Source organism: Gossypium hirsutum, chromosome A12 (assembly GCF_007990345.1).
Source record: "Gossypium hirsutum isolate 1008001.06 chromosome A12, Gossypium_hirsutum_v2.1, whole genome shotgun sequence".
In the NCBI taxonomy this organism is placed as follows: domain Eukaryota; kingdom Viridiplantae; phylum Streptophyta; class Magnoliopsida; order Malvales; family Malvaceae; genus Gossypium; species Gossypium hirsutum.
Window position 1 is genome coordinate 97,706,345 of NC_053435.1, and position 24,158 is coordinate 97,730,502.

Genomic DNA, 24,158 nt, shown 5'->3' on the forward strand with positions numbered 1-24,158 from the left:
GAGCAAGTGAAGAAACAAGGCAATGTGGCTAGGAAATTTGTGTAACTGTTGGAAAAATGAGAACTTTGTGTAATAGACTATGTTGATAAATGAAATGCCTAAATATGGGGCTATCTTGAAATCAACACCAATTTCTTGCATTTCATTCATAACTGACACTCATTTGACATTCATGCATTCATTCATGCATCAATTCATTCATTGCATATCCCATACTCGTTCGCTGAGGTTAAAACGTACAATTCGCAGTTGCCAGACTTCAAGACTGGAACCACGTCATCCGTATAAAACGCGCCGACAAGCTAGAGTAATGGGGAATGAATTCAATGAGAGAATTGAAAGGATGGAAAAAGCTCAAAAGGAATTACAAGAGCAACTGGCCAAATCGCAAAAAGAGACGAGAGACCTAATGGTGATATCTCGAGAGGAATCACTCGAGCAAAGAGATCAGATGGCTAAAATGATGGAGATGATGACAACTTTGGTCAAAGGAAAATGGCTCATGCAGAACCCCGATGTTATGGAACCTCGGTCAAGAATTCACCATGATCAGGATCCACTCTATCCCCCGGGATTCACTCCACCGCCCGCATATACAATACAAAGAGGGTATACTCAAGAGGAACCCACTGGCTTGGAGCATCGACCCATGCCACCTGCTCCACCCACTAATTTGGGGCAAGGAATGTTAGCGTCGAACCCAGGGGCTAGTTCTGCTAATCCACTAGTTCCAGATCTGGATGACCCAGCAGAGGTAGCCAAGTTGAAATTGGATAACCATGACGCAAAATATAGGAGTCTAGAGGAAAGACTCAAAGTAATAGAAGGCACTGAAGTCTTCTCTGCACTAGGTTCCAAGGAACTCAGTTTGGTACCTGATCTAATTTTTCCCCCGAAGTTCAAAGTGCCTGATTTTGAGAAGTATGATGGAACAAGGTGCCCAAAAGCACATCTCATTATGTTCTGTCAAAAAATGACCGGTTATGTGAACGAGGATAAACTACTCATACATTGCTTTCAAGATAGTCTAACAGGGTCAGCTCTTTGGTGGTACAATCAACTTAGTAGAGAAAAGATTCGATCCTGGAAGGACTTGGCGTCAGCATTTTGCGAACAGTACAAGCATGTATCGGATATGGTGCCAGACCGTATGACCTTGCAAATGATGGAAAAAAAGCCATCAGAGACTTTTAGACAGTATGCGCAGAGATGGAGAGACGTCTCAGCTCAAGTGGAACCCCCACTAACAAAAACGGAGATAACCGTTCTCTTTATCAATACTTTAAAGGCACCGTTTTATGACAAACTAGTGGGAAGTGCCACGAAAGATTTCGCGAATATTGTAATATCCGGTGAACTCATAGAGAATGCCGTCAAGAGCGGTAGAATGGAAGGATCAGAAGGCTCAAGAAAAACAACACCCTTAAGGAAGAAAGAGCCAGAAGCCCACATGGTGGGAACTGGGAGTCGTTACATTCCCAATTCGTATCCTAACCAACCCCGACCTCGAAATTATCCACCCCCGAATTCCTATTATCCCCCTCAAACCCCTTACTACCAAGCACCACATCCGTCCTGCCCCGTATACGCCACGAACAACCAAAGACCCGTCACTACTTTCCCACAAAACACGGTACCCGCCCAAAGCCAATCAAGGCATAATCCCGAGAGACCGCTATTTACCTGCATCCCTGTGTCGTATGGGGAATTGTACCCAAAACTTTTAGAAAAATAGCTAATTTCTCCCCATTACATGGCACCCCTTAAACCTCCATACCCAAAGTGGTACGATCCAAACGCTAGTTGTGCATACCACGCAGGGAACCAAGGGCACTCTACTGAGAACTGTCTCGCTTTCAAAAGGAGAGTTCAAGGACTCATTGACGCGGGTATCCTACGATTCGATAGTGCTAGTAACGCCACGGGGAACCCGTTTCCTAACCATACCGAAGGGAATGTGAGCACAGTGGGGAAAGAGGATGAATGGAAGGCCAGAAGATGTGTGGCAGAAATAAGGACGCCTCTGCAGAAAATCTGGGAGATATTGGTTAAGAAAGGATTGCTCTATCACTCTGATAGAGTTTTTGGAGAAGAAGGTCAAAGTTTTTGCAATTTTCATGGGATTGTTGGGCACGACATTCAGTCATGGAGGACTTTAAAAGGTTACTTCAAGACCGGATGGATAATAAGGAGATCAAGGTCCTTAACAAGAGTGAAGATGCCAACGAAAGAGAAGTATGCGTCTCTGATAGCCAATCATCAGGGCCCCCTTATAGTGCTGATCGACCGTTGGTAATTTATTACGACGCGATGAGAGAGCCATTGAAACCACAGATGGTAATTGAAGTACCATCTCCTTTCCCGTATAAGGACAACAAAACAGTACCGTGGAAATATGATGTTAATATCGTTACACCGGAAGTTGAAAAGTCCAAAGCCATAACTGAAGATGTTGGGGAGGTAGGTCATTTTACTCGAAGTGGACGATGCTATTCTAAAGAAGTTGAACCGGTAAAGAAAAGTAGCGACTCGAAGCAAAAAGGGAAAGCAGTGATGTACGAGGTCGAAGTCGAGCAAGAAATTCCACCCGTGCAAGAAACTAAAAAGCCTGTGAATGAGGAAGAAGCTCAAGAATTCTTGAAATTTATTAAGCACAGCGAATATAGTGTGGTGGAACAATTGAGCAAGCAGCCAGTACGAATCTCAGTTCTATCTCTACTATTAAATTCAGAGCCACACCGGAACGCTATATTGAAGGTGTTAAATCAAGCTTACGTGGCCAACAACACATCTGTCGGAAAGCTTGATAGGTGGGTAAACAATCTGAATGCGGACAACTTCATCTCTTTTAGTGATGATGAGATACCACCAAATGGTAGAGGCTCGGTGAAAGCGCTGCATATCACGACCCGCTGCAAGGGCTACATAATACCGAACGTACTCATCGATAATGGGTCAGCGATAAATGTTATGCCATTGGCTACACTTTCCAGAATACCGATGGATTTGTCCTACTTAAAGCCCTGTCATTCCATGGTAAGGGCATTCGACGGGACGAAGCGCGAAGTCATGGGAAAGATCAAAATCCCTTTGAAAGTGGGCCCCTACATCTATGAGGTCGAATTCCAAGTCATGGACATTACACCCTCTTATAATTGCCTTTTGGGAAGACCTTGGATTCATTCTGCTGGAGCAATCCCATCATCCCTCCATCAAAAGGTGAAATTCATCATGGATGGCTGTTTGGTCACAGTCGAGGGCGAAGAAACATCGTCGCATCTATCTCTGCTGATGCGCCATACCTGGAAGTAAGCAAGGACGCAGTGGAATGTTCCTTTCGATCCCTTGAATTCATCAATGCCACTTTCGTCGCTGAGGGAAATAGAATTCCGATGCCAAAACTGTCGAGAAATACCAGAATGGGTGTCAAGTTGACCGTAGGAAGGGGAGCTCGTGCGAGAAGAGGTTTAGGGAGACATCTGCAATGAATAGTGAGGGCTTTAAAGCCAGTGCACCACAAGGCCCGATACGGTTTGGGGTTCCAGCCTGACATGCACCAAAGAAGAAGACAGTGGAAGAAGGATCAAGAGAGAAGAATTGCAAGAACTTTAGGCCGAGAACCAGTTAGACCGAGAACCAGAATGGGAACCAATAGAGTACCCTCCTTTGTCAAAAACATTTATATCTGCGGGAATGATGTACCCTGGACAAGATGATCCACGAAACATGCTGGGATTAATTGAAAGGGATTTTCAGAATGTCAGTATAAATGTCATTGACAAAGAAGCTGATGCAAGTAAAGATGTCTCGAGGATACGCCCTTGCCCTCCTGGTTTCATGTTGAACAATTGGATTGCTGAGGAGCTTCTTGTAGTTTATAAGCCTTCAGAGTAATGCTAAACATCAACCTTCTATTGTGTCCTTAGATATAATAGAATTCTTTTGTAAGAGTTTGCATTCGCTCTTTATCATTTAAATGAATATCAATGAAGATGCATTTTGTCACGATTTTTCGCATTATCACTAATTTCATAATCATTTTCTCATTTCATAGCCTATCCTTACATTTGCCTCCTTGCCATGACATAACATTTGTTTGTTGTTTCCAATACTTGGATGTCCCCCTATAGCTTCCTTTTCCATTCAACTTTCAGGTGCTCAGATATTGACGACATGAATAAGCCCGTTACGAATCTTGAAATTGATTTTGAGAAGGCTGTTTGCTTAGGAGAATTTGAAGCCGAAGAAAATGCTGAAGATTATGTCTCGTCTCCTGAATTGTTAAGAATGGTGGAACAAGAGGATAAACAGGTTCTGCCTCATGAAGAATCTGTGGAAACAATAAATTTGGGCACTGAAGAGAGGAAACAAGAAGTGAAGATTGGGACTTCTATTTCAGAAAGTACCAGGCATAGTTTGATCACTTTACTCCGCGAATACAAAGATGTTTTCGCGTGGTCATACCAGGACATGCCAGGGCTAGATGAAGATTTAGTGGTCCATAAGCTCCCATTAAAGCTAGAATGCAAGCCCATCCAGCAAAAATTAAGACGGATGAGGCCCGAAATGCTGTTGAAAATAAAAGAGGAAGTCAAGAAGCAATTTGACGCTGGCTTCCTACAAGCCTCCAAATATCCAGAATGGGTGGCTAACATAGTCCCGGTACCAAAGAAAGATGGAAAAGTACGAATGTGCGTAGATTACCGTGACCTGAATCGAGCAAGCCCAAAAGATAATTTTCCCTTGCCACATATTGACACGTTGGTGGACAACACAGCAAAACATTCATCGTTTTCTTTCATGGATGGATTCTCGGGGTATAATCAGATCAAGATGGCCCCTGAGGATATGGAGAAACTACCTTCATAACAATGTGGGGAACGTTCTGCTACAAGGTGATGCCATTCGGGTTAAAGAATGCTGGGGCAACATATCAGAGGGCTATGGTGACATTATTCCATGACATGATGCATAAGGAAATAGAGGTCTACGTCGATGATATGATTGCTAAATCTCGAGGAGAAGAAGAACATGTGATGAACCTGAAGAAGTTGTTCGAAAGGCTGAGAAAGTTTCAGCTAAAGCTTAATCCAGCCAAATGTACATTCGGGGCTACCTCGGGAAAATTGCTAGGCTTCATTGTTAGTGAAAGAGGTATCGAAGTTGATCTAGATAAAATAAAAGCCATCCAAGAATTACCTCCCCCGCGCACACAAAAGGAAGTCAAGGGATTTTTAGGGAGGTTGAATTACATTGCTCGATTCATTGCTCAACTTACCAACCAATGCGACCCAATTTTTTGACTCCTTCGAAAACATAACCCGGGAGAATGGAATGAGGAGTGCCAAGTGGCCTTCGATAAGATAAAACGGTATCTGTCTAATCCTCCTGTGCTAGTACCACCGACCCTTGGAAAACCCTTAATTTTGTACCTGACCGTGTTTGAAAACTCAATGGGTTGCGTACTGGGGCAACATGATGAGTCAGGGAGAAAAGAAAAGGCGATTTACTACCTCAGCAAAAAGTTCACTGAATATGAGGCAAAATATTCGTCCATTGAGAAATATTGTTGCGCTCTGGTTTGGGTAGCTCGGAGACTCAGACAATATATGTTGTATCACACGACATGGCTAATTTCAAAGCTGGACCCAATAAAATACATGATGGAATCGCCGGCACTATCAGGAAGAATGGCACGATGGCAGATCCTCCTTTCGGAATATGACATTGCCTATGTAAGTCAGAAGTCGATAAAAGGGAGCGCAATAGCTGACTTCTTAGCAACTCGAACGATAGAGGAATATGAGCCTTTAAGATTCAATTTCCCAGACGAAGACTTAATGTGCATCACAAAAATAGAATCCGAGTCATCAAAAGAGAAGTCATGGAAGATGTGCTTTGATGGTGCGTCAAATGCTTTAGGGCATGGAATTGGAGCAATCCTGGTATCACCAGATGGGAATCAGTATCCGTTCACTGCAAGACTGAACTTCTTCTGTACCAATAATATCGCAGAATATGAGGCCTGTATCATGGGGCTTCGTGCAGCTATCGAACGAAACATCGAGATCTTAGAGGTGTACGGGGACTCAGCCCTAGTGATTTACCAAATCCGTGGAGAATGGGAAGTGAGGGACTCAAAATTGATTAAGTACAGCGATTTAGTGGCTGGATTGATCAAGGAATTTAAAGAAATAACTTTTCATTATTTCCCACGAGAAGAGAACCAACTGGCTGATGCCCTAGCCACTTTGGCTTCAATGTTCAAAGCAAGTAGAGAAGCAGAAATAATGCCCCTCAAAATGAGCATATACGAGGTCCCTGCACACTGTTGTAGCATTGAGAAAGAAGTAGACGGACGGCCTTGGTTCCATGATATCTTAGAATATATCAAGAATCAAAGGTATCCCGAACAAGCGAATGAGAACGATAAAAGAACAATTAGAAGAATGGCAGCGGGATTTGTTCTTGATGGGGATATCCTGTATAAAAGAGGAAAGGATCAGATGCTTTTGAGATGTGTGGATGATATTGAAGCCAGAAAAATACTTGAAGAGGTCCATGAGGGAATTTGCGGAACGCATGCCAATGGTTTCAATATGGCCAGAAAGATCATGAGACTCGTTTATTATTGGCTGACAATGGAAAGTGACTGCATCAATTTTGCCAGAAAATGCCACAAATGTCAAATCTACGGCGATAAAATTGATGTAGCCCCTTCACCCCTTCATGTCATGACTTCTCCGTGGCCTTTTTCTATGTGGGGCATAGATGTCATAGGGCCAATTTCTCCAAAAGCTTCAAATGGACATCGATTCATTTTTGTGGTTATCGATTACTTCACAAAATGGATTGAAGCCACTTCGTTTGCCAATGTGACGAAGACTGCAGTGTGCAAGTTTTTGAAAAAAGAAATCATTTGCCGATATGGTTTGCCTGAAAGAATCATCTCAGATAATGCCACGAATCTAAACAATAAGCTGATGAAAGAAGTGTGCGAGCAGTTCCAAATAAAGCATCATAATTCCTCGCCCTATCGCCCAAAGATGAACGGGGCTGTTGAAGCAGCTAACAAGAACATTAAGAGGATCATTGGGAAAATGACTGAGACATATAAAGATTGGCACGAGAAACTTCCATTTGCTTTGTTTGCATATCGTACATCTGTACGAACATCTACGGGAGCAACTCCTTTCTCTCTAGTCTATGGAATGGAAGCTGTGCTACCTATCGAGGTTGAAATCCCCTCTCTGCGAGTATTGATGGAATCAAAGTTAGAAGAAGCAGAATGGGTTCGAGCTCGATATGATCAGTTGAACCTCATTGAAGAAAAACGTCTATGGGCAATTTGTCATGGGCAAATGTACCAAAAGAGAATGATCGCAGCCCATGACAAGAAGGTACGACCAAGAGAGTTCCATGAAGGAGAACTCGTTCTGAGAAAGATTCTCCCAATACAAAAAGACCTGCGAGGAAAATGGGCACCAAATTGGGAAGGACCATACGTTGTAAAAAAGGCATTCTCGGGAGGAGCTTTAATCCTTACCGAGATGGACGGGAAGGAGTTACCGAATCCGGTGAATTCAGATGCGGTGAAGAAATATTATGCTTAAGATGAAAACCCAAAAATGGCATCTAAAAAAAAGGGGATCAGGGCGAAAACCCGAAAAGGGCGTCTTGATTAGTACAAAAAGATTAGGATGAAAACCCGAGAGGGCGTCCTAATGAAACAAACCTGGCGGTCGAACGATAGGTCAAGTAGTGAGACTACAGTATTTGAAGCACTTCTGAAAGCTCAAAATTTTCTACGCAAGAAGCCATGCTCGAAAAGATTATTGATTGAGGAACGTGGAAGAGTTCATGTGTTGAATATCTAGAGCATTTGTATCCGTTGAATACGGCCTTTTCTTTCTTTTTGACATTTTTACTCTCATTGGTTAACTTTCTTTGTTTGCCGCATTTGAAATAAAGGAATATGAGATATCCTTTTTGTCCTTACCTGACCATTTTCATGCATCTCATTATGTGTTTATTTAATTATAAATAGTGAAATGACATAATCTAAACAAAAGAAATGTCAAGCATTACCGGGATAAGAATTTGATAAGTGCAAGATCTTCAAAGCAAGAACAAAGTTTAACCAAAGGCAAAAGGGTGATATCTGAGAAACGTCGATTACTCGTAAAGCTCGAAGACAGGTATGAGGCCTGTAGAGAAGGTCGAGAATCAAAGCAATGAACGCAGATCCTCAACAATCATGGCGAAAATGACATACGACCAACATGCTTAAGGAACACTGCATAATCATGTAGGCATAAAGACATTTAAGACAAACATGTGCATATCATGATGACATCATGCATGGCATATACAGGTAATCCAGTAAAGCAAGAAATCTTGAATGAGAGTCGCACTGAATCAAAGGAAAAGATACCCGAGTTCTACCAAAGGACTGGTTTTGGTATTTTGATATTCATGCTTTCCAAGGAAAATCAACTCATATTGCGAGAGATGAGTTGAGCCTCAAGACACGTTGAGGTATTTTTAATCAACTCATATTGCGAGAAGTGAGTTGAGCCTCGGGGCACGCCGAGGTATTTTTAATTTATGTTTTAAATTGACTCATATTGCGAGAAATGAGTTGAGCCTCAAGACACGCTGAGGTAATTTCAATTTTTGTTTTTCAAAATCAACTCATATTGCTAGAGGTGAGTTGAGCCTCAGGACACGCTGAGGTAATTTCAATTTCTGTTGTCAAAAAAATCAACTCATATTGCGAGAAATGAGTTGAGCCTCAGGACACGCTGAGGTAATTTCAATTTCTGTTGTCAAAAAAATCAACTCATATTGCGAGAAATGAGTTGAGCCTCAGGACACGCTGAGGTAATTTCAATTTTTGTTTTTCAAAATCAACTCATATTGCTAGAGGTGAGTTGAGCCTCAGGACACGCTGAGGTAATTTCAATTTCTGTTGTAAAAAAAAATCAACTCATATTGCGAGAGGTGAGTTGAGCCTCAAGACACATTGAGGTATTTTCAATTTCTGCTTTTCAAGAAAATCAACTCATATTGCGAGAGGTGAGTTGAGCCTCAAGACGCGTTGAGGTATTTTCAATTCCTGTTCAATTTATGTTTTTCAAAAATCAACTCATATTGCGAGAGGTGAGTTGAGCCTCAGGACACGCTGAGGTAATTTCAATTTCTGTTTTTTCAAAATCAACTCATATTGCGAGAGGTGAGTTGAGCCTCGGGGCACGCCGAGGTATTTTCAAATTCTACTTTCAAAAAAAAATCAACTCATATTGCGAGAGGTGGGTTGAACCTTTTAATTTCTACTTTTTCAAAATCAACTCATATTGTGAGAGGTGAGTTGAACCTCAGAACACGCTGAGGTAATTTCAATTTCTGTTGTCAAAAAAATCAACTCATATTGCGAGAAATGAGTTGAGCCTCGGTTCACATGTTGAGATATCTTTAGTTTTTGTTTTTAATGTCTGTTTTTAAAGAGTCAATTCATATTGCGAGAAATGAGTTGGGCTCAAGATCACATGCCAAGTAAGAATAAAGATTGAAGTTGATGAAAGACACCAAATGTGGCCTCCCTGAAGTTACGATGGAGCAGGTCAAAGTTGCAAGTCTTGACTCCCTGAAGTTGCAGAGTGGAGCTGATCGAGAATATCAGATCTTGCCTTGCTAGAGTTACAAAGAGAAGATCACGAATCTCATCTCACTGAAGTGATAAAAGAGCAGATTGAAGCTGTAGATCTTATCTTTATGAAGCTACATGGAAGCAGATCAAAGCCACAAATCTCATATCCTTGAAGTTACATTGGAGTAGATTGAAGCTACAAGGCATATGTCAGAAGATGTAGTGGATTGAATCTAAAGCTACAAGATGCAGTGGACTGGAAGAAGATTATCTGAACTAGAAGAGCACCAATGAAGTCAAGACCCAGCAAGACCAGGCAAAATTGGCCTTTCATTATGTCTTTGCTCCATTCCCGTTACACGACAATGAGCAAAGAGGGGCAACTGTACAGGCCAATTTTGGGCCACCCCCAAAACCCAATAACTAACCTACCCTAATCCAAAAACCCCTAACCCAATAAGCCCATTAAACAAAACAAGCCCAAACCTTAGCCCAACTACCCAAAACCCAACACTTGACCCAGGCCCAGAAGCCCAAACTCCAGACTTAGGGTTTCAGAAACCTTAGCCTACTCAGCCGCAACCTTCCCCACTTGTACTTAGCCCCATACACTGCTCCACTATAGCAGCCCCATACCCCTACGCGTCTGACACCATCTGCCGCCGCATGCTCCTCCTCCACCACCAGCTCCTCCATACCCTGCAAAGACAGAAGTAGACCAAACAGAATGGGACAAAAGATAAACAATATTTTCCTAGTTTTGTAGTCGGCTATAAAGCTGAGAAATAAACATTTGTAAAGGGGGATTTTTTTTGCTATGAAAACAAAGATTTTCTTTCAATATCAACAGATTAAATACAAGAACCATTCGAAAATACATATACAATCAGGGGCTCTAACACCAAATCGGAGAATCAAATCTAAAACCTAAGGTGACTTTTTTTTTCTTTTTTTCTTTACTGTTTTGAGTTTGTTTTTTACATAAAAATACTAAAAAATATCAAAACATAAAAACTATTAAGCATAAAAAAAATAGGAAGAAAATAAAAAATATATATATTTTTTGAATAGTACATTAATTAAACAAGTAAAATATGATGTTTTAGATCCCGAAAAACGAGATTTGAACCTAGAATGAGAGAAAAATCGAAAATTAGGAAAGTTGGTAAAATGGCCGTTTTAATATCAAGGTAAGTTCATATGTATAATAAGCATTAATTTATGCATGTTTCAATGTAAAAATTGATATATTTACTATGATCTCCGAGGTGTTGAAAGTATGTAAGTTGGTATGATAATAATACAACAATAATGCTGTAATTTATATTTGAAAGTTAAATTTAGTGAATTAATTGAATTATGTTAAATTAAATGATTATGGTGCCAAGTTTATGAATTGATTTAAAAATATGTCTATGGTACATGAAGTGCATTGAATTATCATACATAAATGTGATTTCTATGATTATGGGTATTATGGGAAATTGTAAGTTCATATGATTTTTAATAAGACAATGTGTAATTTAATGTTATTGCGTTGATATTAAATGAGATGTAAGTTTATATGTAAGTAATACATCACTATTACTTGTATTATGATATGTTATAAAAATATTGGAAATATGTTTGTGGATAATTACTTGATTGGTGAAATTGTTGGAAAAGAGAGAGAAATCCCGGTTGAACCTTCAGAAAGATTGGATGATACAGATGGTATGTAGCTAGGTCACATGTATAGTGTTGAGTGCACATCATGTGTACAAGAGAGCAACAAGACATTATGATGTAGCTAGGTCGCATGGGTGATACTATGTGTACACCATGTAGACAAGAGAGCTACGGGATATATGTAGCTAGGTCGCATGCGTGGTTCCCCGGTTGAACCTTCGGAAAGATTGGATGATACAGATGGTATGTAGCTAGGTCACATGTATAGTGCTGAGTGCACATCATGTGTACAAGAGAGCTACAAGACATTATGATGTAGCTAGGTCGCATGGGTGATACTATGTGTACACCATGTAGACAAGAGAGCTACGGGATATATGTAGCTAGGTCGCATGCGTGGTTCCAAGTGAAGGACACCATGTAGACAAGAGAGCTACGAGATAAACTTGCTAGGTCACATGGGTGGTACTAAGTGTTCACCATGTGTACAAGAGAGCCGAACTATATGATGGATGGAGCTATGTGTTGAAACCACCAAGTATCGAGGATTGATCCGAAGTGTTCAACGGGAGACTCTCTATGTATTGCCTTGTGAGTTTTGTGATGAATATGTGCAGGAACTTGGTTATGTGAATGATGTGTTCATTAAGTGACCAGGATGTGGTAAGGTTATAAACAAGTAAGTTATACATGAGGATGATTTTATGGTGACCTTGTGATCATGGGCCTATACTTGTGATGTATGAAATGTGGTGAAAATGATTTGTGATATGTATGTTAAAATCAGGTTAATACAAAGAAAGTGTGAAAGAGTGAATTAGCAATAAAACTGTTTTGGACAGTAGCAGTGACATGATTTTGAAAAATCACCAAAAATAGTATAAATTGAATCAGAGACTGAATGAGATATAAAATTAAATCTTAATGAGTCTATTTTCATATAAAAGAAACATAGAAAGCAAAGGAGTTCTATATTTTGAGATATTTATGTTTTCGTGAGACTGATTCAGAATGATTACGTGATCCCCTGTTCTGACTTTGGAAAATCACAAAAATTTGGAGAAAAATAATTAGAGGCTAAAAATTATATTTTTAAAATCCATAATGAGTCTATTTTCAAGATAAATCAACAAGAACATTATCCGAGTTCTGTACTATGAGATAATTATTTTTTAGTGAAGAGAGGTCAGAACTGTCAGAAAGTGAAACAGGGGAAATTTTAATGAATAAACTGTACTAATTGGCTAAACCAAAAATTATAAAAATTTTATGATGAAACAATATGTGAGTCTAGTTTCAGGGGAAATTTACAGATCTTAATTTGGAGCTCTTTAGCTTGAATTATAAATAATTAAGTGACTATGACTCGTGTGGACAGTTTGATGTGATCATTTATTAGTAAATTGTGAAATCGTACTTACAAGAATGCTATATACATTAAGGATGTGGAATGGAGAGGAGGAGGAGGAAAATAAATATATGTGGAATACATGAAAACTATGGTATATGAAATATTGATATAATGAAATAAATGATATGTGTTTATAAGAAAACAAAAAGAGAATGTTATGTATCATGACATGTATATATATATGACTAGTCTCAATGTAATGCTTGTTGGGTATGGAATTGAATTGAAATGTTTCAGGCAAACATGTTATTCTGCGCATCTGAATCGTGGTATTTTATAAAGATATGATCTAGCTTTAAAAATGAATGCTTGATGATTAAGCTGAAGATATTTGGTAAGATGATAATCTTGGTATAAATGTATAAGTGGTACTATAATAAACAAGGTAAAATGAGTATGAGAGACACATGTATGATGACATACAAATGATATGTTTGTGGTTTAATTGAGGATGTATAATCATTAAATGAATACCATGTTATATGCTTTTGATTTTGTATAAGTGTGTAAGAGATCAAGGTTGACCAAAGCTTGGAAAATAGCCTAGGTATATTCCACACAGGCAGAGACACGACCATGTGTCTCAGCCGTGTATGGAACACGACTTTGGGACACGGGCATGTGGAGCCTTAAAGCATGAAATTTCCAAGATTTTCGTAAGTTCTCGGTTTAGTCCCAAACCCTTTCTAAAGTATGTTTTGGGCTCCGTAGACTCAAATAAGGGACTATGTGTAAGAGAATGAACGCTTTGAAATATGAATAAAATTTTATGGCTCGTATTTTAGTTTAATGTTTGTATGTTTGTCTGGTAACGCCTCGTACCTTAGCCCGGCCTCGGATACGGGTAAGGGGTGTTACACAGCACGTTGCTGCCACTGCGCCACAGGTGTTCCTTGTGGCATAACTCGGTCGTAACTATCCTTAAACCCTACTTTAGTGCAACCTAGCTTCTAAAATAAAAATAAGCTTTTGCGTGCGCCAACCTTCGAACCTAGGCACTATACCACACTCCCAGCGCCTTTGCCACTGGACCGAGCTTCCCTTTGTGTTACCTTTTAACCCCAACTATATATAAGGCTTCCCTGCGTCGTTCCCTGATATAAAGAAAAATAAAACACTTTTGCACATGTTGGGAGTCGAACCCCAGCTCTCTTTCCCCCTACCTAGCATGCTAACCACTAGGCCAGGTACGCTTCTTCATGCCCAGTCTTGCCCAATTTATTTTATAAGCCTTATGCCTAGATTCCCTCTATGAGGCAAAAATAAATAAATATATATATTTTTTCCTATCTAATAATAATAATTATAGTAATAATAATTTTCATAAAAAATTTTAAACATATATACAGTAATATTTTTCTAATAATAATATCCAAATTATTCGGGCCGTCTTCTACCCGATCCCAAACTCAAGGCCTAATACTTCCAAGCCCAAAAATCGGGGCGTTACAATTTTTCTAGCCATATTTCTCACCTAATTTGTTATCAACTTGAATCAACATTTTAGACATCAACAAGCCATAACAAGGCAATCAAATCAAGCTAAAATCAATACTTAAACATGTAATACTATCACATACCAACAATATGCCCTTAGGCTCTTTAAATGACAACATAACTTATATCAATCTAATAACTAATTTCACCTACATAATCAAATACATGTATGTATAATTTACCTAATATACCTATTCAACCCAATCATCAATATACCTATAAGATTTCCATCATTCAACCACTTCAGACACACATCAAACATGATAGGGCCATTTATATACACATCAAAATTTATCCATCACAAGCCATTTAAATGGCTAGTTCCAGCAAAACATTTATATGCTATCATTGGCAAAATTAACCTATACATGTCATTATAACCAAAATTAATTTACTAATTATACTGAAAAGGCTTCTAGATAGTGTGAAGTTGCTTCGACAAGCTTCCAACAAAAATGAGCTTATGAAGTACTATAGAACATGGAAAATAACACAAAATAAGCATTTAAGCTTAGTAAATTCGTATAAAAAAGAAATTAACTTACCAGTTACTCACATTTAAGGTAAGTATTTTGGCCAAAAGCCTAAACACATACCCTCAACGTGTTAGCCATGTAACACTTTCCATAACCAATAAACATGGTTGTACATAATCACTAGGTAAGATTCATATACATGTATCATCCATATCATATTTCAACATATCATGTAATATTATTTTCCATGTAACTCAAGTATATACTCGTAATTGTTCATTTCGAACTCATATTGTTTTATATCAAAAATCATTTAAAATATCGTTGGATACACGGGTAGTACACATGAAGTGTACAAATCTGTAATCCGTTAATTCATATACATATATGTGCTCATACGAGCATGTTAACGGGACCTTCTGAGCCATATAACGGGAAGCTCATACGAGCCAAACATCGGGAAGCTTAAGAGAGCCATTAATCGGGAAGCTCGTGAAAGCTAAATATCAAGATGCTCATAAGAGCTAAATAATGAGAAACTCGTGAGAATCATGGTGTGTCCGCAACACATGCAGGATCACAACCAAATCAGGAACCCTAATGGCATGCCATTTGTATCCTTTGAATTTTTAATGTTCAAACAAGACTTATAACTTGTCAGATATGTAACACCCCAAACCCGGCCTAGACGTTATGGCCGAATCTGGTGATGTCACATGGAGTGGGATTCGAAAACGAATTGTTAAGTTAAAATTACTTCAGTTTATCAGCTTCTATTTAACTTGGAAAAACGCTTACTAGTTAAGTTCCCTTAAAACGTATCATTTTTAGCGAAAGCTTTAATATCCATTTATTTTAAGAAAACCGTTCATGTTTAGAAAAACCTTAGTTTTTAGAAAAACCATATTTGGTTAGGTTTTGCAGTTTAATCATCCATAAAACAGTATAAAACTTCAAATTAAACCAACAGTCTATAAATTACATCAAAACCCAAAATAAGTAATAAAACAAAAAGTTAATGGAAGTGGTTTAAAATTTACGTGTGGGCACCGTCGAGTCCTCTACTGCACTGATTCGTCAATTTTGGGGATTACCTGAACAAATTAAACAGAAATGGGTGAGTTTCGCAAACTCAGTGTGTAATCCCCACAAAAAGTCATGTATACAAATATACATAAGAATACAGTCATTTACAGTTCGGGCCTAAACCCATTACAGGATCTATTTGGGCCTTAACTCATTCAAATACAATCTCAGAATTATATTAGGGTGTTGGCCCATATCAGGTACAGAATGCAAATACAGTAAATCAGAATCCTACCCACCAGCCTCTACACATCGTCTCCGTCTAGCCCTACACGCCATGTGGGGATTTAATCAACCCACCCATCCCTACATACAATGCTGTATCGAAATGTGACACATAATCAGAATATTGTAGCTGAGCTGCCAGATAACAGCCTTAAGAACCTTTCAGATATTTCCTCCAAATATTATCAACCCACCCCGATGCAATGCAACATACCATAAATGACATGCAAATATGCTAATAATAGAACATACATTCAGTTCAGTATAGTTATCTTGCTCAATCAGACACCACATAATCAGATCACATAATTAGCGGTCTAAGTAAAGCTCACCGACCTTATAGTAGGTCAAAAGCCAACTTAGACGACCCGTGCAACCTTACAGAATATTTCAGAAAAATGGGTTCACACATCTATATGGCCTGCCCGTGTGGGCCCACACACCAGTGTGAGCCACATGGCCCAAATTGGCCTTGGAGCCCACACGGCTTAATTGGTCGAGCCCATGTGTCGTACACGGCCTCATCTGCCCATCACACGGTCGTGTCGTACGCGCACGGTCGGACTCGTCAATCACACGACTGTGTCTTCCCCCGCACGACCTACCACATGGACGACCACACGCCCGTGTGGCAGTGACAGTATACTTTTTCGGCTTTCGTTGAATCCCATTTTCTGCGTTTTCGGGTACACACCTGTTACAGTTTGATACTGAAATAAACCCCGAACACTCTAGAACCTATATTTGACCAAATACCATTCAATTAATCACTTAATTCGTGATTATAAAAGCTACCATTAGAAGGAACACTCCCTTTAATCTATCGAAGTCCTTACCTCGAGCAAGTAGCGGTAATTTCGCAATACTCAAGTCCTTATCAATTAGGTACCAATTTTGGGCGTTACGAGGGTGCTAACCCTTCCTCGTGCGTAACCGACTCTCGAACCCATTTCTCTAAACTTCGTAGACCAAAAATCGTTGTTTTAATAAATCAAACATTTTATTAAAATGATCAAATTACGAGGTGATCCGATCACACCTCATAAAAAGGATTGGTGGTGACTCCATTTTCGTTTTTTTAAATAAGTCGACCGTTTTCAAAAAAATTGTTTCGACAAGGTCTATCTGGATTTATATGAATGAATTTAACTCAATTTAATATAATTCTTATTCAATTCAATGCAACACACATCTTTTGGAAAAATTTCTATTTTTCCCCTATACTTTTAATTAATTACGATTTTGTCCCTAAGCTCGAAAAATGAAATTCATACAATTTAATCCTTATTCAAGCCTAGCCGATTTTCATATATATAAATAGCAACCCATGAATTTCATAAAATTTAGAATTTTTCCATGAATTTATCATCTTTTCAATTTAGTCCGTAAATCATAATTTCATCAAAATTCTCTTTACAAAAGTTGTTTATCTAACAACAACCTTTCATTTTCTACCATAAAACTTCAAAATTCAACTATACTCATCCATGGGAAAACTATAATACTTTAATATTTTTGCAAATTAATCCCCGAGATAGCTAGATTAAGTTATTACGATCTCATAAACATAAAAATCATTAAAAACAAGACAAGAATGCATACCTAATTAAGCCAAATAAGTTTGCTAGAACTCAACTTCCATGGCTTGGGTTTACCTATTTTCATTTTAGGAAAGATGATGAAAATGATATTAATTTAATTATTTATTTCATTTATCATTATTATTTTATCTTTTCAAAATTAACCTTAATATTTTCTTCAATTTCCAATGATGAATAATCATCCTTATCTACTAACTCCTCTAAATGGTCTATTTGTCATATAATGACCTCAAATTAAATTTCATAGCTATTTGATACCTTTAGCTATTAGAATTCAACTTTTGCACTTTATGCAATTTAGTCCTTTTTATCAAGCTAGGTATGCAAACGGTAAAATTTCTTAACAAAATTTTCATACGATATTTATATCATATAGTAGACCAAAAAATAATATTAAAATAATTTTTATTCTGACTTCAGATTTGTGGTCCGAAAACCACAATTCCAATTTAATTGAAAACGAGCTGTTACAAATGAAACTACATACTACAGAAGCCGTACACCCAACACACCAGCTTTTGATTCCTTATCTATTTGAACTCAGGCTTTTACTTATATCAAAGTGTACGAGTCATACATATATAGTCCACAATTATTTAATGCCACAAGTGAATAAATCAATAAACGAATTCAGGATTTATTATGCTTGGGTCTTGTCTGATGTCCTATCAGCCCAGTCAGTCACATCTATATCTCTATCTTCTTGGAGTCATCCACTCTAATGCCTAGACAAGACATCTCCCCAATTAGACTTGATAGACGACATATTAGTCTTTTAATCAATTTGCTCATTTTTTATTAGACTAAGGATATGTTTAGATTCGTATATTAATACAAGCTATATTTTCATACTACAATCTGGCCACGTAATACCGCTTGGTATTTGTTAAACATTTAGACAACCAATGAGTAATATTTGCTTCCATTTTGCTTTGAGTGTAAAAACCATATGAGGAAAACTATACAAAGTATATTAATGTAATCAATGAATTTGTTTTATTAACCAATCTATTCGAAAAAATTACAAGTATATATTAATGAAAATATTACATTTAAGGCACTAGATCCAACAGCAACCTCCCTGCAAAAGAAAGATATTTTGAAGTCCAACTTCGCATTCTAATAGTAATCTTATCAATGAGAATTTTGCAGTCATTTTCTTTCAAATTTCTAGCCAGTAAGGGAACCCCGAAATATGTAACCCGTAAGGATCTGAGCTTGTAACTAATTAGCTCCATAATTCGTTAAAGATCAAGTTGACTCATCCCTGATTGAACATCTCACTCTTGGATCTATTAACTTGCAAACCAAAAACATAGTAGAAATAATCAAGAATTTCTTTTATAGCAACAATTGATTCCACTGTCCCTTTGGTAAAGACCAAAAGGTCATCAACAAAACACAATTGAGTTAACTGAATTCGTTTGCATTTAGGATGAAATTTGAAGACAACATGTTTACCTGCACAATTCAACAAACAGATAAGGCATTCATCCCCAATATGAATAGCTTATCCCCTTATCTAACACCTTGGAACCTGGAAAATAACCTTCAAGCCCTCCATTAATAGAAACTAAAAATTTGGGCCCAGTGATATAACTTTTAATCCAACCACAGAATAAGTGAGGAAAGCCAAACACTTGCAATACCTGCAAAATGAAGTTCCAATCGAGAGAATCGAAAACCTTCCTAAGATCAATCTTTAAGGCACACCTAAAAGATAAATGCTTTCACTCATAACCAAATACAATTTCTTAAGCAAGTAACACGTCATAAACCAAATTCCTCCCTTCAATAAAAGCACTCTTATTGCTGGTGATTATATCAGGCAGACACACCTTAATCCAATTAGTAATAATCTTGGTAATACACCTTCATTAAGATATTTTAATATATATTATCTATAATAAGGAAATACTGTTGTCTATTTTCATTGAGGAAATCATCCTTTTAAGTATGATGTTGAAACCTCACTTGAAAGTAATGGAGGTTGTTGAATATAATTAATGCCACCAAAGATAAGTCAGCATTAGTTTTGTACATAATTGAGTTTTAAGGTTTTCTATTTTTGTTACCAATTAAATTAAAGTCTACTTTGATTTTTCTATATATAATTATTTTTTAAGATTCATATTTGAGATTTATGATTATTTTTCTTAATAATATTATTAACAAAATTTGAAATTACATCTCTCCTTTAATGCCATTTTGATTTCTTATAATTACCTCTCAATTTTTAATATGAAAGGAAAACAAACATTTGTGCGCTTTGCTCACAATATAATAAAATAATTTATATTTATAGGGATTGGCTAAAAAAAAACCCCAACATACTAAAAAAACATCCTAATTCTCATTTTTTCGTGTGATTGATTATAGCATTTCTTATTTTATTGGATGAGTGTCTTTCCCAATGAGTCTTTTTGTTAATACAATAATTAGAGTCAAGATCTTAAATTAATGTGGTCCAAAGAAATTAATGTGATCCAAAAAATTAATTAGTACATTTTCCAAATATCTTCATTTTCAACATCTTAAATTAATTAGTGTAATTAATTTAGTCCAAAAAATTAGAGTCAACATCTTAAAAAAAGGGAAAATTTAATTTTGTTGTAAATTAGTACATTTTCCAAATATCTTCTTAAAAAAAACACTTGTTATAACTATAGAGGATTATTGTTGAATAATATTAATTTATTATATTTTAGCATTTTGCTCATATTTTTGTATTTATGTATTCATATATATGTTTAACAATAATCCTATAATAAAAAAAATATGTTGAATAATAATACTTATAACTTTAATAATAATAATATTTAACAATCATACAATAATAATACTTATAATATTTAATAATAATACAATAATAAAAATATGTTTAACAATTAAATGAGATAAAAAAATGAGCGGAAAGGTGATAATTAATTCTTAATCATTATAGTAGAAAGATGTAAATTACTAACCAATCAATAAAATAAAAGAATATTAATTAATATCTAATTATTAATTATAGTAAAAGTGTGTTATTTATTAAAGTATTTTTTTAATATATTAGGGTTATTTTTTTAGCGAACCCCATATTTATAGTGAATAAGAAAATCCCAAAATTTCATTGGAAATAAGCAAGAAAGTGTACTTCTTTAATGTAAAACATGTGAAGGGTTTGACTTCTCCCCCTCTCTCTCTCTCAATTCATTGGATACCTATAATTCTATTTGTAAGACTGACCGTATCCCAAAGGACTGTAGAAGAGTTGAAGAACATGAAGTATTCCACATGAATATTTATTACACGCATACAATCTATATCTATCTTACCTTCTTAAATTGTCTAAACATTGAAATTATTTTGTTAAAAACATTTTTACTTTTCTATTTATTCCCAAGAACCGACACTCAAGTATTAATAGCAAAAATCAATGTTCAAGATATTGAAATAGTCACATTTTCAGTTCCGGGCTCAATTAAATTACTTTATAAAATATCATTTTATAATGCTATGAATAATGTACTAAAAATCCATTTGTATTTTATTTTTTTAATTTAAAAATTTTAGTAAATTAATCTCTATACTTTAGATTAAGAAATAAATTAGTTTTTCTGTTAAAAGTTTCATTTATTTTTACAGTTTAAAATAAGTTCTTGTACACAACCATTAAGGAACATGGTATGTCACATATTATTGATTATTATGTCATTTACACCAATTTTTAACAATATAAATTAATAAAAATTTTAATAGAAAAAATATTTTACTTTTCAATATAATATATAAAGTCTAATTTATTTATTTATTAAATAAAATGGATAAAATACATTCATGGTAGCCTGCAGTATACTTTTACCAATAATGGGTTAGGAAGGTTGCTTTAAATTGAAAGAAACACAGCTTTAGATTCATATGTATGTAAAAGTAATGGGGATTAAAGGAACAAAATGTGATGAAGGTTCATCTTCCGTTCTCATTATGACAAATAGCAACCCATTTCCCTCTTCTTTTTTTCACAAAATGGGTGTAAATGCCCAAATTTGCTCTGGTCCATTACAATAATAAAAAAATAAATAAAGTCCAAGACAAAGAAACAGTCCAATTACAAGAGCGGCCCAAATGTAAAGTATGCTTGGCCCAAGGCACTACCCAATTTTACAAGCCCAACCCCTAGTCCAAATTTATTAGAAAAAGAAGAAACCCTAGGGTTCCTATACCAGTATCTCGCGTCGCTCCTTCATGTGCTGGCCTCATCGTGCACAACGCTCGAGAAATAAGCTCCGTCCCAAAGCCCGTACCACCAGCTCCGACTCTACCTGCAAAATGGAAAAGAAACACGCAAAGCAGAAAAGGAGCAACAGACGCAAACAGTAGCAGAGACAAAGAAAAATAATATTTTTCTAATGTTGTAATCGGCTATAAAGTCGAAAAGAAATCATTTGTAATAGGGGGATTTTGGAGAATACAAAAAATATTGTATCACACGCATTTTCAGAATCAAAAAGCCAAAAAATAAAAAAGGGAGTTAAGGTTCTTATTTTTTCTTTTATTTTTCCTTATTTTCGAATCGGTTTCCTCATATATATAATAAAAATAAGAAAGAAGAAGAGGGCTTACCCTTTTTTAGACCGCCGAGAAAAAAGGGGAAGATTTGGCGACACGGCGGCCGGCGTGACGGTGGACAGCAGGTACCGGCGCCGGAGTTCTCGCCGGAGCTTGCAGACAAAGGGAGAGAGGAGAGCATTTGAGAGAATCTGTTTTTTTTTTGAAGAAGTGAGAAAAATGAATTTTTTTTTAAAAAAATTGGTTTATATTATGATGCAAAACGGCCCCGTTTTGGGCCTTAGCTTTAGGAGCCAAAACGACGCCGTTTCAGTCCATGCCCATGCGACCCGACCTGATCGATGAAGGATCCGCACGTTTCTTTGGCTTTTGGGTTATTTATGCTTCGAGCCCTTCCACTTTTCTGTTTTGTTTTAATCCAGTCCTATTTTCTTTTTATTTTCTTTAAATTCGTCTCTGTAATTTTATTTCACTTTTGATTTAGTCCTTTTTTTATATACTTGCATTTATCTTTTTCGAATTTGGACCTTAAATTTTTATTTTATTTTCAATCAAGCCCTTATTCGTGTAAATTTGAACTTTTTCTATTTATTTAAAACTATATTATTTATTTTAAACTTTATATTGAACTGTTTTATGTCTCTTATTTTGAATAGTTTTATATCCATTATTTTTTTAAAATATTTTTTAAAATTTTTATTATCTGTTGTAAGTTTCTTGTATATGATTATTTTAAACTTTTACATGTATATATTATATTGTCTACTTTAAATGTTTTTATATATATAATATTTATATGTAAACCTTTTTATATATACACTGTTTTACTTCAAATTTCCTTTTATATATTATATATTATATATTATATATTTTAAACTATCTATTTTAAATTGTTATATATATATATATATATTAAACTCTATTTATTTATTTTAAAATATTTTATTTATTACCCATTTTAATATCTTTCTTTCATATTATTTATCCTATACTTACATATATATACATTTTTTTATTTTTTTTTATTTTTTTAAAGAAAAAATCTTTGTTTTGTATATTATGGACTTTAAAACTCTTTTACATTATTTATTTTAAAAACTCATTATTATCATTTCAAAATCGTTTTACATTTATTTATTCTGATTTGCTCCATATTATTATTATTTTTAATTTATTTAATTCATTGGTCTTTGATTATTTGTGTTGATATTTAAATGATGTTGTTATATGTGTTTTTTTTTGTTTTCATATTATTTCATATTATCCATTAGTCTTTTGTGTTGCTACCTTAATTTTATTTATCTATGTTTGACAACTTGTTACAGTTTTATTCTGATTTGTTTCTTTAAATAGCTATGTTTTTTAGTTTTCATTATTTTGATTATTATTGTTTGGATGTGAGCTCATTACTATTGTGCGTACGTTAATCTGTTTTATTTTATTTTATTTTTATACTATTTTCATTCATTAATAGAGTTCGCTATCCATGTATATTTTTCCATGTTTATTCGCCTTTCATTCGTAATTGTCGCATTGTAGTTTTCAACTTATTAATCCAATTAATGATTCCACTTTATTTCAAGTCAAATTAATGTATTTTGAGTCGACTTTATAAAACGAAAGTGATGTTTGATGTTTAGAAATTCGAGGGATTGTACCCTAATGTGTTGGGTTTCGGTCTTTCGTTTGTCTAAATAGTCAAATTTCCCTTTAAAATTTGATCTGCGTTTTCTAAACCATTAAAACGAATGCAATGTTTGATGCTTAGAAATTCGAGGGATCGTGTCCTAATGTGTTGAGTTTCGATCTTTTATTTGTCTAAATAATCAGATTTCCCTTTTAAATTTCATCCGCGTTTTCTAAGCTTTAAAACAAAAGCGATGATTGATGTTTGAGAATTCGGAAAATCGTGCCCTAATGTGCTGGGTTTCGATTTTCTGTTTATATAAATAATCAAACATCCCTTTAAAATTTCGTTTGCATTTTTCTTC

General features: G+C 35.9%; 1 long non-coding RNA gene and 1 pseudogene across 1 annotated transcript; one reads left to right on the forward strand and one right to left on the reverse strand.

Annotated features, from left to right (window-relative positions):
* The first annotated feature begins 901 nt into the window (after positions 1–901).
* On the forward strand, positions 902–7,613 carry LOC121211452 (uncharacterized; annotated as a pseudogene).
* A 13,941-nt stretch (positions 7,614–21,554) lies between these two features.
* On the reverse strand, positions 21,555–22,388 carry LOC107934260 (uncharacterized). Its single transcript, XR_001693849.2, has 2 exons — positions 22,222–22,388; positions 21,555–21,920 (listed from the first exon to the last, which is right to left on the reverse strand). It is a non-coding gene; the product is annotated as an uncharacterized lncRNA (long non-coding RNA).
* Positions 22,389–24,158: the final 1,770 nt, after the last annotated feature.